This window comes from Ambystoma mexicanum, chromosome 6q, assembly GCF_040938575.1.
Source record: "Ambystoma mexicanum isolate Mex_15411 chromosome 6q, UKY_AmexF1_1, whole genome shotgun sequence".
Classification (NCBI taxonomy): domain Eukaryota; kingdom Metazoa; phylum Chordata; class Amphibia; order Caudata; family Ambystomatidae; genus Ambystoma; species Ambystoma mexicanum.
In genome coordinates, this window is record NC_090937.1 from 1,014,568,702 (window position 1) to 1,014,581,754 (window position 13,053).

Sequence of the window (13,053 nt, forward strand, 5' to 3'; positions counted from 1 at the left end):
TCCACGCTGTCTAGTCAATTCACGTCTGTGTCAAGTCTATGTATCAGGAAATGGCTTCTCCGTGCTACCCTACCACTACATGGATTGGCCACATCCATAGAACCTACTATATTGTATGAACCAGCTCACTAACAGAGGCCAAGTTAACTCCAATAGGGAGCCTTTACATAGTTTTGACGAAAGGGTGAGGGATGCAAAGAGATTTAAAAGAGATGCACTACGGGCCTTGGCTTCCAAAGACATTGGAAGCCTTGACTTTCTTGAGTCCAAGAGGCAAATTGTGGCAATCCATAAGCGACTTCTTAAGTTGTTTAGACAGGAATCCCATGTATGAGAAAACCAAGGTATGCTAAAAACAGTACTTGAGAATGATGGTTTGACATTTTGGTCACATATAGGAGGGAAACCTAAGGGTCCAAAATTTAGCCTGCAGTGTCCGATTATGGAACAAGACTGGGTAGCCTTTTTGAGTGCTAAATATAGCTTGCCAAGAGGGGAAGGCCAGAGCACTGCTTTTTATGAGGGAAGAGACGATCAATTGGAATACCCCTGGAACAAGGAGGACTTAATGTGGGAAATTGATAGAGCCAAACCATACAGGGCACCAGGTCCGGACTGCATTCCACCGATGTTGATAAAGAAAGATCTGGGCAGCTGGTTGCACCCACTGGTAGGCCTATTTAGGGATGTTTACACCACACACAGGGTTCCACACACATGGCGAGAATTCAATATTATACCGATATATATGCAAGGATTTACTGCAGAGCCTCAACATTATAGACCAATTGCCTTGCTGGGCTCTTTGCTACTTACTCAGATGTCTTAAGACACATATATTGTCAAAAAATGTACTCATGTTATCAGCTGGGCTTTTGCTCAGGTATGGGGACCTCATTCAATGCTTTTACCATGTCCCATCTTCTGGCTGCTGTTAAAAAGGGGGTGGTGCGCACCATATATATGGCCTCCATTGACATGTCAAGGCCTTTTGACATGGTTAGCAGGCATACTCTTGGGACAAAGTTGCTTGCTTGGAAGGTGCCTGTAAAAAGGTGCAGTTTTTGGCTTTATTTCATACTAACACCACTGTGAGGGTTAGGTTGAGTCGGGAAGGAACCTTGACAGATCGAAATTCCTACGTATGTGGTTTTGCACCAGGGTTGTGTCTTGTTTCCAACCCTGTACAACCTATTCACGTCTGATATTGGCTGTATAGGGAGGTGGGTACAACAAATCAACTTTAAAGTAAGAAGCCAGCCCAAAGTCCAAGGTCATGATATTCACCTCCAAAATATGGCCAAAGACCTTCAAATGGAGAGTGGGAGACCAATCCTTCAAAATAATGAAATCCCTAAAATACTTGGCCTACTTTTTAACAAACAGTAGCTCAATGGAGGGATGGAATCTGTTTTTAAAGGGTAAATAAACCCCGCTCTTCAAGAGAATCAGTACTCTTTGCAGCCACTCGTTCAGTTATACCTGTTAAAGGTGGAACCAACATTACTGTACAGGTTCGATATTTCAACATTTACCACAGAGGCTTATTTGAACACAGTTCAATGGCTGTTATGGAGAAAAGGTCTGGGATTGACAAACCTGATTTCAAATGCCACCCTCAGAAACAAATTTGGTTTGATCTCCGTACCCGCTAGAGAAAAATGGAGAAAACTTGCAGAGTTTTCCAGATTGTAGAACACTCCGAACAACTCTCTCTATCAACAGTGGCATGGAGATCAGACTTCAAACACTGCAGCCACTATAATCGACTTCAAAATATGTATGAATGAAATATTATTACAAATTGTCTCCACAAAGGAGCAGCTAACTACCAACATGTGTAACATTAAAAAGAAGTTGTTTAAATATGATAGGTGTGAGCGAACGTATCTGCTGCCATCTTACACTCTCTACACAGAATACTCAAAATGTATCAGGAAAAGAGAGGACACTATGAAATACATATCCCCTTTTCCATGTCCCAACACTCGCGCTCTGAAACACTTGTGTATGAGCGCGATATAAATAAAATATCAATCAATCAATCAATCAATCGGATACAATACCTACGCTTTTGTTTAAATCAATTTCTAATGTTTGAGCGCATAGGGTAATGGGACATATCTAGAACTGATTTGCACTGCAGGCTCTGTAACAATGATGATATTAAGGAAAGTCTAAAGCACCTGGTTTTGGATTGTTATGCATTGAGAGAGCAAAGAGCGCATTTATTTGGGTCAACGCTGCTGTCAGAGGTCACATGGATTGGGCTAAAGTGGGGTGATTTCCAAACTTTGATCCTAATACTGTGTGCCTTTTTAAGGATTCTAAGAACAAGATTGAAGGCCCTTTAGGCATCACTTGGCAATATATATCGTCCTCCTAAATGGGACTTCCTGCTCTACTAAATAGTCAGACATAGCAGTGGGTGGGGCTGTGACAAGTGACCTTGAGGCTGAGGTGGGATTTACTGAGTGGAAACTTAGAGGGCACACATCAATTATGGACATGTTACATTAACTTGAAGTTTGACATTGCACATAATGAAACAACGAAATGTATGGGGGACATATGCCTTGTCACATTTCGTTTATAAATGTAAGAGTTTTAAATTGTATTTGTTTTTCTTACATAACTTGATCTAATTTGTTTCTTTTCTTTACCATATGTATGCTGGGAAAGGTTTATAATTTGTCTTATTAATCAAAACACAATAAAATAAAAAAATGTAAAAAGTGCGGGGGGTCTCACTAGGAGAGGGGGTGAATCACCAAAATGATAAATCTCCCTAACAGACTGCCCTGATTCATGTTCAACAGTCCTTCTGTGTGGTAATCCCCAGAAATCCATATAATAAAAGCCATCCAATGAGTCAATAAAAGGGCACCGGAGTAAGAAAAACAATGTATTACATGTATGTATTACATTGTTTTACATCCAAACGTGACTGGAAACAATCACAAATTGTTCAAAGAACATCTCAAAATGTGTGTGTTATATAGTCAAAAGTGGAATGACATTTAAAAATGAGTTTCATAATACTTTACCTATTTGGACAGCTAAATTTGCTTTATAGGTGATTCTATACAATTCCTAGTCCTATTGGCCTATCCTAACCCTCATGGCCATTCTAATGACTACCTCATGATAATGACTTCATGGTGTGACCATTTAGTTTCTCAGGATTTTGATTGTATCAAAGACATTGCAAAATGTTTCATACACAACTTGACTTCTGTTTGGTGTAATCCTGGGGTGGGCTGCTTCGGTCATTGGAGACCAATGGAATTGTGAGGTGTGAACAGTATGGCAACAAAAAAAGAATACTTTGCACCCTTTCCCAAGAGAGCTAGATGGTTGGCACTACCATACCATTCTCACCATTGTTACTGCTCAACTGGCAGTTAATGTTGCAACTGGTTGGAAACCTGAATTGCTTCTATTTCCTTTCTAATGATGGGACTACATGACTTCATGGGGAGTGTTACTTGTCCTCTTTCTCTACGACCATGTGAATGATTGAACTGTGTATTGATGAATAAGCGGGAGTGTGTTTTCTGGACATATACATGCAGGGTACTAATACGTGTCGAGACCTCTATATGTTATGTTCCTTTGTTTCTTGAAATTTTTGCTTTTTTGCTGAAGAGTCAAGTCTTGCCATTTTTGCTTTTTTGCTAAAAAGTCAGATCTTGATGTTTTTGCTTTTTGCTAGAGAGTCAGACCTTGCTGTTTTAGCTTTTTTGCTAAAAAGTCAAATATTGCTGTTTTTGCTTTTTGCTAAAGAGTCAGACCTTGCTGTTTTTGCTAAAAAGTCAAATCTTGCTGTTTTTGCTTTTTTGCTAAAGAGTGAAATCTTGCTGTTTTTGCTTTTTGCTAACGAGTCAGACCTTACTCTTTTTGCTTTTTTGTTTTTTGCTGGAAAGTCAAATCTTGCTGCCTATTGTAAAATTGTCAGTATTTTGCTTCTATACTGATGCTTCTCTGTAACTTGCCAGCCCAGTGACCCCACCACTCTCTTTTGTCCCACACCTACTTGCCTTATCCTCCCCAGTTTTTCCATCCTCTCCTCACTTCCACCCCCATGGTGCTTTTTGTTTCTCCTATCTTTTCCAACTGCTTCTCCATTGACTATCCTTCCCTTCTCACTAAGTCTGGTAGGAAGAAGTTCAAAAAGGACATCTTGGCCTCTAAACGTGGTCTTCCTATCACCGACACCTACTCCAATACTTCCTCCAGACAGACCCTCACTGACATTCTCTTTGTTGTTCCTTCGCAATATCTATGGACTTCTCATATGATCTCTGTGCTCTCTCCTATTTCCTCCTCTCCCATTAATGGTGGCACTCGCTTTGAAGTTCTCATGGCTTCTATGACTCCTCTAAAGTCATCATTAATTTCTACCTTAATGGCAATGTCCTGGTCCAAGGCTCTCAGCCCAATCTCCTCCTCTTTGAGAGGTGCTTCCCTCGCCTCATCAATTTACTATCATCTCCTGCTGTCCCCTCCTCTCCCCCCCCTTGGCTACCTTGCCCTCTCTCCCCTCCTCCTCTGCCCGTCTTAGGGCTCTTTCTCCTCCGCAGGGCGTTATCTGATCTGTACTCCTCCCCAGAAGGTCTTTAAGGCTGGCAACCTTCTTCATATTGCCACTTTCAATTCTCGCTCTGCTGCCAAACACTCCTCTGACATCTGCCACCTCGTTGAAGAACTAGACCTTGATGTCCTTGTTCTTACTGAGACATGGTTCACGGCCAGCTCTGTCATGAGCTTTGACACTCTCCTCCCTGATGGCTACAAGATCCTTTCCGCACCCAGATCCTCCCGGTCCGGTGTGTGGGTAGCCCTGATCTTTCCTGAATGGATTCCTGCCTCTATCATTACCACTCAGACCTACTCCTCTTTTGAATGCCTTGTCTGTAGGCTCTCTCTCTCGCCTACCCATTCTCTTACTGTGGCTACCATCTACCGGCCTCCTGGTCAAATCACCTAATTTCTCTCAGGGTGGGCGGACCTCTCCTCCTCCTCCTCCCTGGCCTCTACCTCTCAATTCCTCTTCCTCGGTGACCTCAATATACATTTAGCCTCTCCGTGTTCCTCCTCTGTACTCTTCTGTGGCCTCTGTGACTCCCTGTCCAGCCTCCCCTTTGGCCGGACTCTCTCTTGATGTCTTGATCTCCTCTGACCTCCCCCTCTCCATCCCTCTGACCACTCTTCTCTCCTGGAGTGATCATTTCCTCCTCTCCTCTCATCTCTCCCTCTCTTCCCCCCAAGCCAAGCCTACCCCAACACTGCCACCTACCTTCTCGGACATCCGGCGAATGAAGTGTGTGTCAGTTGAGGTTTTTGCCGCCACCCCACCCCCTCCACCTCTGGCTGTCTCACATCCTGACACAGCCCTGTCTCTGCTCTACTGTTCAATTTCTGATACTCTTGATGCTCTTGCACATGTCATGAGGATTCGTTTGAAGTCCAAAGCCAAGTGCAATTCCTGGTATGACTCTGACTAGCTACACTTAAATGTAAGTGTAGGGTGGCTGAGAGGAAATGGAGGGCTTCTTGATCATCCTCTGACGAACTTGCCTGTTGCCTGCTACAAAGGCAATACTGACTATCTGTCCTCACGTAGAAGAGAGTCCACATTCAAGCTCGTTTCTCTGCGGCATCTAACAACTCGGCCGAACTCTTTAAAATCTGCAAGCAGCTGGCCAAACCTGCTGCAGTCTCTACCCCTCCTGTTGCCTCCCAGGCTCTTTGAAATGCCCTTGCCTCTCACTTTATCTCAAAAACCCAGGACATCCTGTCTAGCCTCTCCACCCGCACCCCATCTCTCCCCTCTCCATCTGTGCTTGCTGACCTTCCCTTAGCCTCCCCCCACCATCCTTGTCGTCATTTCCTCCTTTCTCCCCTGACAAGGTCACTAGTCAAGTCCGATCTATGAAAGCCTTGTCAAAACAGGTTCATCCCTGTTCCTCTAAAACCATCAAGGACCACTTTGACACACTCGCTCTGGCCCATGCTGATTATTGCAACCACTCCTTTGCCTCAGGATCCTTCCCCTCCCTTTGGAAGCACTCCCTTGTGCATCCTCTTCTCAAGAAACCCACAGCTGATCCTTCTTGTCCAGCTAAATATCACCCAATTTCCATTACTCCCTTTCTGGACAAACTCCTGGAAAGGTTGGCCATCTGTCAGCTTAACCTTAATCCCAATTCTGTTGGCTGTCTCCATGATCACCAGTCTGGCTTCCGAGCTGCCAGAAGCACGGAAACTGCTCTCTTGAACATTTGTGAAGATCTGCTCTCCAACCTTGACTCTAACATTCCATCTGTCCTCATCCTCCTCAGTCTCTCTTCTGCTTTCAACACAGTCAACCATACCATCCTGCTCAACCGTCTCCGTGATAACTTGGGTATAACTGCTTAGGCTCTGTCCTGGCTGACCTCTTTCCTCTCTGATCGACCCTCCCAGGTCCAACGTGGGTCCTTCCTATCATCTATCTTCCTCTCTACCGGTGGTGTTCCCCAGGGGTCTAACCTCCCGCCCTGGCTTTATAACCAATACCTGGCAACTCTGCCCCACTGCATTGCCATTTTCTGCTCAAATTTCCAGTGCTACGCTGATGACACTCAACTCATTTTCAGGCTCCTCCTCTCCCTCTCTCATCTCTGATTGTCTAACTGCCATTCAAGATTGGTGTGCCTCGAATGATCTTTGTCTAAATTCAAGGAAGTCGAAGATCCTCCTCATTGGCACACCTTCACCATCCTTTCCCCTCACTCTCCGGCCGGCATCCCTTGGCCCTCCTCCTACCCCCATCTGCGAGGCTAAGAACCTCAGAGTCATCTTTGACTCCACACTTTCCTTCTCCGCCCACATCTCTGATGTCTCTAAAAAGTCAAACTTCCTACTGCACCTCTCAGAGGTACTCTGCCTTTCCTCTCCTTCCCCCAGAAGCTCAGGGTCTCCCAAGCTCTGGTTCTCTCTAGGTTGGACTATTGTAACAGCCTCTTTCTAAATCTACTTGCCTCTACTCTCCGCCCTCTGCAACAAATCCAGAACAGGACTGCAAGAATTGTCCTTGGCCTCAAGCCCTGGGATCGTATCTCTCCAGCTCTGAAATCCCTCCATTGGCTCCCAGTAAATGCAAGGATTAAATTCAAAACACTCTGCATTGTCCACAAGGCTTTCTGGGGCCTGGGTCCAAAATACCTTCAGCTATACCTCTGCAAAATACCTCCCTCTCGAGCTCTTCGCTTTTCTACCTCTAACTCCCTCAAAGTCAGTCGTTTTTCAAAGAAACAAGCTGGGGGTAGATCTCTGTCTTCGGCTGGGGCCTCCCTCTGGAACAGCCTCCCTGCCACTGTAAAACTTGAGGAGGACCATCTCTGCTTCCGGAAGCACCTCAAGACCTTCCTCTTTTTTTCTGCCTTTGCTCCCCCTGTCCCCCGTTGATCTGTTCTCTCTTGGCACCATGCACCTGGCCACCCTCTGTCCTCCTGGCCCAGGTAGCTGCTCACTGTGCCACCCCCCGCACTGCCTCAGGGCCACCCCTTGGACTGGGGTCTGTATCTGTACCCATACAGCCCCCTTTTTTTCTTCCTGCACTTATCAGACCTACACTGTGTGCTGCCTTAAACCTAGCACTTGCCAATTGCTGGCTGCACTACCACTGTTTGTCTCCTTTATTTATTTATTTATTATTATTTATCTGTTTCTCCTTTGCTTCGCACTTTGCACTTCTCCCCCTTCCATGCACTTTTCCCCTCCCCCTCTCTCATGCACTTGCGCGTTCTCAAAGTCACTGGGCCAAGTAAGATCGTTGGTTTGTTCTCCCGTTCCCCTCCCTTGCCATGTCGCGCTCTGAGACACTTGTGTACGAGCGCGATAGAAATAAAATATCAATATCAATACTCAATATATTCCTTAGTTTCAACATCTTAATGAACTGCCATTGTATGTTCTTTTTGAGAAATGCTTATGTCACCCAATGATTTGCTTGATTCCTAAGTGAATAATTTCCTACAGGGGGCAATGTGTGTCTGCTGTCCTAGTTGCACATTATATTGTTCCCATCAAACTATGGCCTTGTAGTTGTTAGTTTCTAAGCACATGGGCAGAAACTTTATTATATGTTTCATGTGTTAGATGTGTGGAACCTTGCTGCGCCGTTCTGTTCATAGCCAATCGCTGCGCTGTATTTTACAGCTTCCCCTAACAAGGTCTGCTCAAAGTTGCAACATCTGATTAAGTCATGCTACCTTGTTCTATGCTTGAGAAATAAATTCTCCTCATAACCCTGACCAATCTCAGCATGACTTTACTCCATGTTCAAGGCTGCTACTCTTGTCAGCGCATTTCACATGTATGAGCTGAAACCAAATGCCTTTTCTACTGTGTGGATTAATCCATACAATTCTGAGGCCTACTAAAGTCCAAATGGCGTATGAACTACCTTTGTTTTGAGGCCTACTCTTGTGTTTACACTTAAAGGATATTAGTTATCTTCATGTTATCTCTGCCTCAGGCAACTGCTTGCTATAGCAAGTTAATGCTAACTCTATTGTGTGTATGTGTTTGTGTGTGTGCCTCTGTTTGTGGGTGTGTATGCTGCATTGATTCTAAAAGTGTATTTAGTGCATGCCAATTTTCTACACATCCAACCTCTGAAGGAATATGTATGTGTCTTGCTGTTACTGTTTATCTCTCAGTAAAGGGATATGGCAGGAAGGACAGATTCAGACTTCTCTCTTCTGGGTTTTCTTAGTTTATACTTTCACTCACAGGTGGGATGTTGGACGTTCATCCCAACACTTCCTTTTTGTTAAGGGAGGTGTGTCACATATCAATAATAAGATTTCACACCTGCCTTGGAACGCAATATTGTTTGTATGATAGGTAAATGTGTAAGGGATTTTAAATCATGATGATGATGGGAAGCTCACCTTTCACTTTAGGCTGCATACACCTTTTATACAATGATTTGGGGGAATTAAAAGTAAGGTAAAAAAACATCAAATCTTTACATAAAATGTGCACACAAAGAAAACTGAAATACCCAAAATAGCTTTTAACACTTGTTTAATACTGTCCACCTGAATACCTAAAATATCTGTTTTATGAAGCATAGACTAAATCCAAAACCACAATATGTGCCTACATGCAATCATACTTTCTGGGTTTATGAAAAGCAGGGTCAAATGCGTCTACCACAAGTATCAATGATGTGATTAATACAATGATTTAACATATAATTCCCATGCTGTCTACCCATTTGTGTACCCATTATTCTATTGAGGAGTTTCTCTCAAATTTCAAATATTGTAAAATGATGACTTTAGCCAATTGAACTCGTTTACCTAGTCATTTTCTATCCCTTCTCTTGGTGTCCGGTTAAAGGATCGAATACAAAAGGATGAGAGTCAATACCATCGAAAACAAAAGGTTCACAATTTTTTTTTAAATTATATATTTTTTGGGGGGGTTTCGTTTAGGTAAAAAAAGTGTTTTTTACCACAAAAACAGGGATTGGGGGGACCCCCCCCAAAAAAAATGTAATGTTTTTTTTTTTTTAACCTTTTGTTTTCGCTCCCTTTGATTCTACCCTTTTGTCATTCGATCCTTTGGATTCAATACTTTGACCTATAACCCCTTCTCTTTAGGTTGAGTTTTCATCATCTACTAAAACAATGTTACATCATTCAAGCATCAAAACACAGATTTGCATAGACATATTATGATCCCACAAAATATGCATTGATGAACCAGGAATCACACCACAAATCCAACACCTGCCATATGTCTGAAGACTAAGGCGCTCATTACAATTATGGTGGTGTGCGAAAAGATTGGCGGTAACAAAATTACTGCCACTTTTACTGCACTGCTAGACTACAAGTATGGCCCTGGAGTGGGGGATTTACCTCCAGCATCTTGCTCGAGGTAAATGCTCCCACTTTCCGCTGAAAATCAGCAAAATCGTCAGAATTAATGCAGCAGTAAATCCACCAGCGGTAATTCCACCGCAAAAAACATAAAGTCCAATGTACTCTAGAAAAATGGGTAATAACTTTGCCACCACCACCAAGTGGCAGTAATGGTAATTCCATTGGGTGGTATTCTGGTGGATTTATCACCAGATTACCACCCAACTCGTAATGATGCCCGTCTCTTTTGTTTTACCATGAATTATAAATTACAGTTTCTCACGACATTTGAGCAATTTACAGAGCAATATACTTACCCATATTAATTCCTAGCTACATTTCCCGCCATCAAAATGTCCTCAATCAAAGACCCATAAAGAATATATATGTGTAACATTTCATATGATTTAAAGACTTGCTAAGGCAAGACCTTGTGTATCATTAGCAGATTGTGTATCTGCAGGAGTTCTTTTATATGTTGTCCCTGAATCCCCCACTTTTCCTGGAAAATGTTTTAGAGTACAATCTGCCTCATTCCAAGTTTGGTGGTAAGTGGTAAAAATTGCAATAATTGGGCCTCATTACATGGTAGGCGGAGGGCCAATGTGCTATTAGCACCTTGGTCCATGCCGGTAAAATACCGGCACCGCCTTGGTGAAAAGGGGAATTACTGCCCTATTCCAAGGTTGGCGGGGCGGTAATTCCCCCTTCCCCCATTGCCCTTCCCCAGTCCCATTTTTGCCCCATAGGGCACAATGGGAATGGGGAAGGTGCTAATTACGGTACCACAAATTGCGGTACCGTAATTAGCACCCTGGTCCCTTTGCGGGTTGGTTTTTAATTCAACAAGAAAAGCTTCATTGAGTCCAATGGACCAAAACTAAATGGAGAATTACACTGCCACCACCACTTGTCATCAGGCGGAAATTCCGCCTGACCAGGTGTCGGTAACAGTAATTCCTCAGGGTTATTGTTTGGAGGATTTACTGCTTAATTTCCTCCTACCTCGTAATGAGGCCCATCGATATATGTTGTTTTCCTTTGCATACATTTTATGATATTGTTCTAGCTTCTGAAATTCTCTAGTGGTCATGAACAATGTGGATCAACAGTGCACAGTAACATGCCATAATGTCCTCCTAAATCAACCAAAAAATATATGTGCCTATTTTCATCGAAAAAAGACTGACAAAGATTCTAAACAAATCTGACGTTTAAGCTTGATGTAAATTCCTTGTGTGATTGCCATGGTCAGGCGATGCACTCTGTCGTTTCCGTATGTGGCCATGCTTAATATTCAGATGTGTACGAGTGCAGAAAAAATAAAGAGCAATGAATCTTCACAACCACTGCCAACTCTCTATCTGCTCCCAAAACTTCCCCCAAGGACCAGAGACTGAAATCGTACACCCTCTCTTCCCTTAGCCGGACGCTTTATATGTAGTCTTTGCTACACAGATTACTAATTGCATCACTGGTGCCTTGCTGCCCCCTAGTGCCCTGCTTCCCTCCTACAGCCCTGCAGTCCCCTGACTGTTGCCATCCCTAGTGCCCTGCAAACCCCTGACCTCCATTGTCACTCTTGCTAACCCCATGATTGCTTAAACTCTCCCTTTTTGCCTTTGTGCCCCAAATAACTGTCATCCGCTTCATGCATTTCTGACCTCCCGAAGTCTCTGTCTCCCCCTTTATTGCCTGTCGGCTACTGACTGCCCCCTCGCCCCCCTCTTGTGCCTTTCTACTTCCTGACTGGTGTAGCCCCTGTGTGCATTTCAGCCCATCTGCACAGCTACCATTACCTACTCCATAGTGTGGTGACAGAACACCTTGCAAGGTGATTACAACCCAGAAGCATATCTAGAGGTCAGTGTTAAGGCAATACAAGGAATGGCTGGCCACGGAAAGCAGTTCTCCACCACCATGTCTGGAGCTGTGTCCATGGGAGGAGCAGGCTCTGACTGTCATCAATATCAGCATCCTAGAGGGACTTGGAGAAATAGTGTCAGGGGTGCAAGGTGAGTACACAGCAAGCATGCCTGGCACTAATCTATGCACCGTTCTCTAACCTGTATGTATGCCTACACCTTGCACCATTTTTTAAAGCTCTTAAGTCAAGAAAAAACATTGTTGTCAGAGCAGAACATATGCATCATGCCAAAAGTATGGTTCTCCAAGACATGTACCACCTGCCACTTGGGACCTGACTAAGACCATCAATTCACCCATGCTGCCTGCAATGTGCCAATGATGCCTCCATTACTGCTATGAGGTCAATGGGCCAATATGTCTAGTTCAAATCTTACTGTGATGAATCAGCAATTAAGCAATGTAGTCTGAAGCATTGAGAAAAGGGGCACAGAAATGTGTCTGCATTATGTCCACTATCATACACATCTGCATATTTTGCCCAAGAAAATGGAATTCCCCACTCAAGATTTCTCCTCTAGTACCCATGGACCTGTGAATGCCCCTGCCTGTATATATCTCAAATCCAACCATTGCTCCCTCTGTTCCATCTTCACATCACAATCCCTTTCTCTTATAATAATCATGTGCCCATGAACCTTACTAATTCTCCCTATTCTCTCCTTCTCTTTCATGTCCCTGCTTTCGGCCTTGCTCCATCCTACCCTTTGACCTATACCCATCAACTAACCTTCCTCGCCAGTACCAGATCTTTCACATTAGCCACACAAACCTCATCTAACATGTCCACCTCATTTAACCAGCCACATCCCTTCTCACTCAGCTGTGGACCTTGCATCTTACTTCTCCCCAAGACCACCGAAATGAGTTATATACTGCATAAGTGTCCACCACTCTGACTACTCTAGATTTAAAAGGCCTCCTGCTGCTCCTCACACCCTCCTCTGTTTCCTCCATAACCCTACCCATTGCATAGTCAGGTAATCCATACTGTGCTCCCAGCAACCGCTTAGTCATCAAAGTATGGAACACCTTGCAGCCTCCACTTGTTCATACAATCCTTCTCTCCACAACCCAGACTCGAAAAATTGAAACTTCCCCAGTGGACATACATTGCCCACTATCATCCCCAAAAGGATAATGTGTACTTCACATACCAAGAATAACTCTCTTTGCCCGTTTCCCTGGTCAACCATCAGTACTA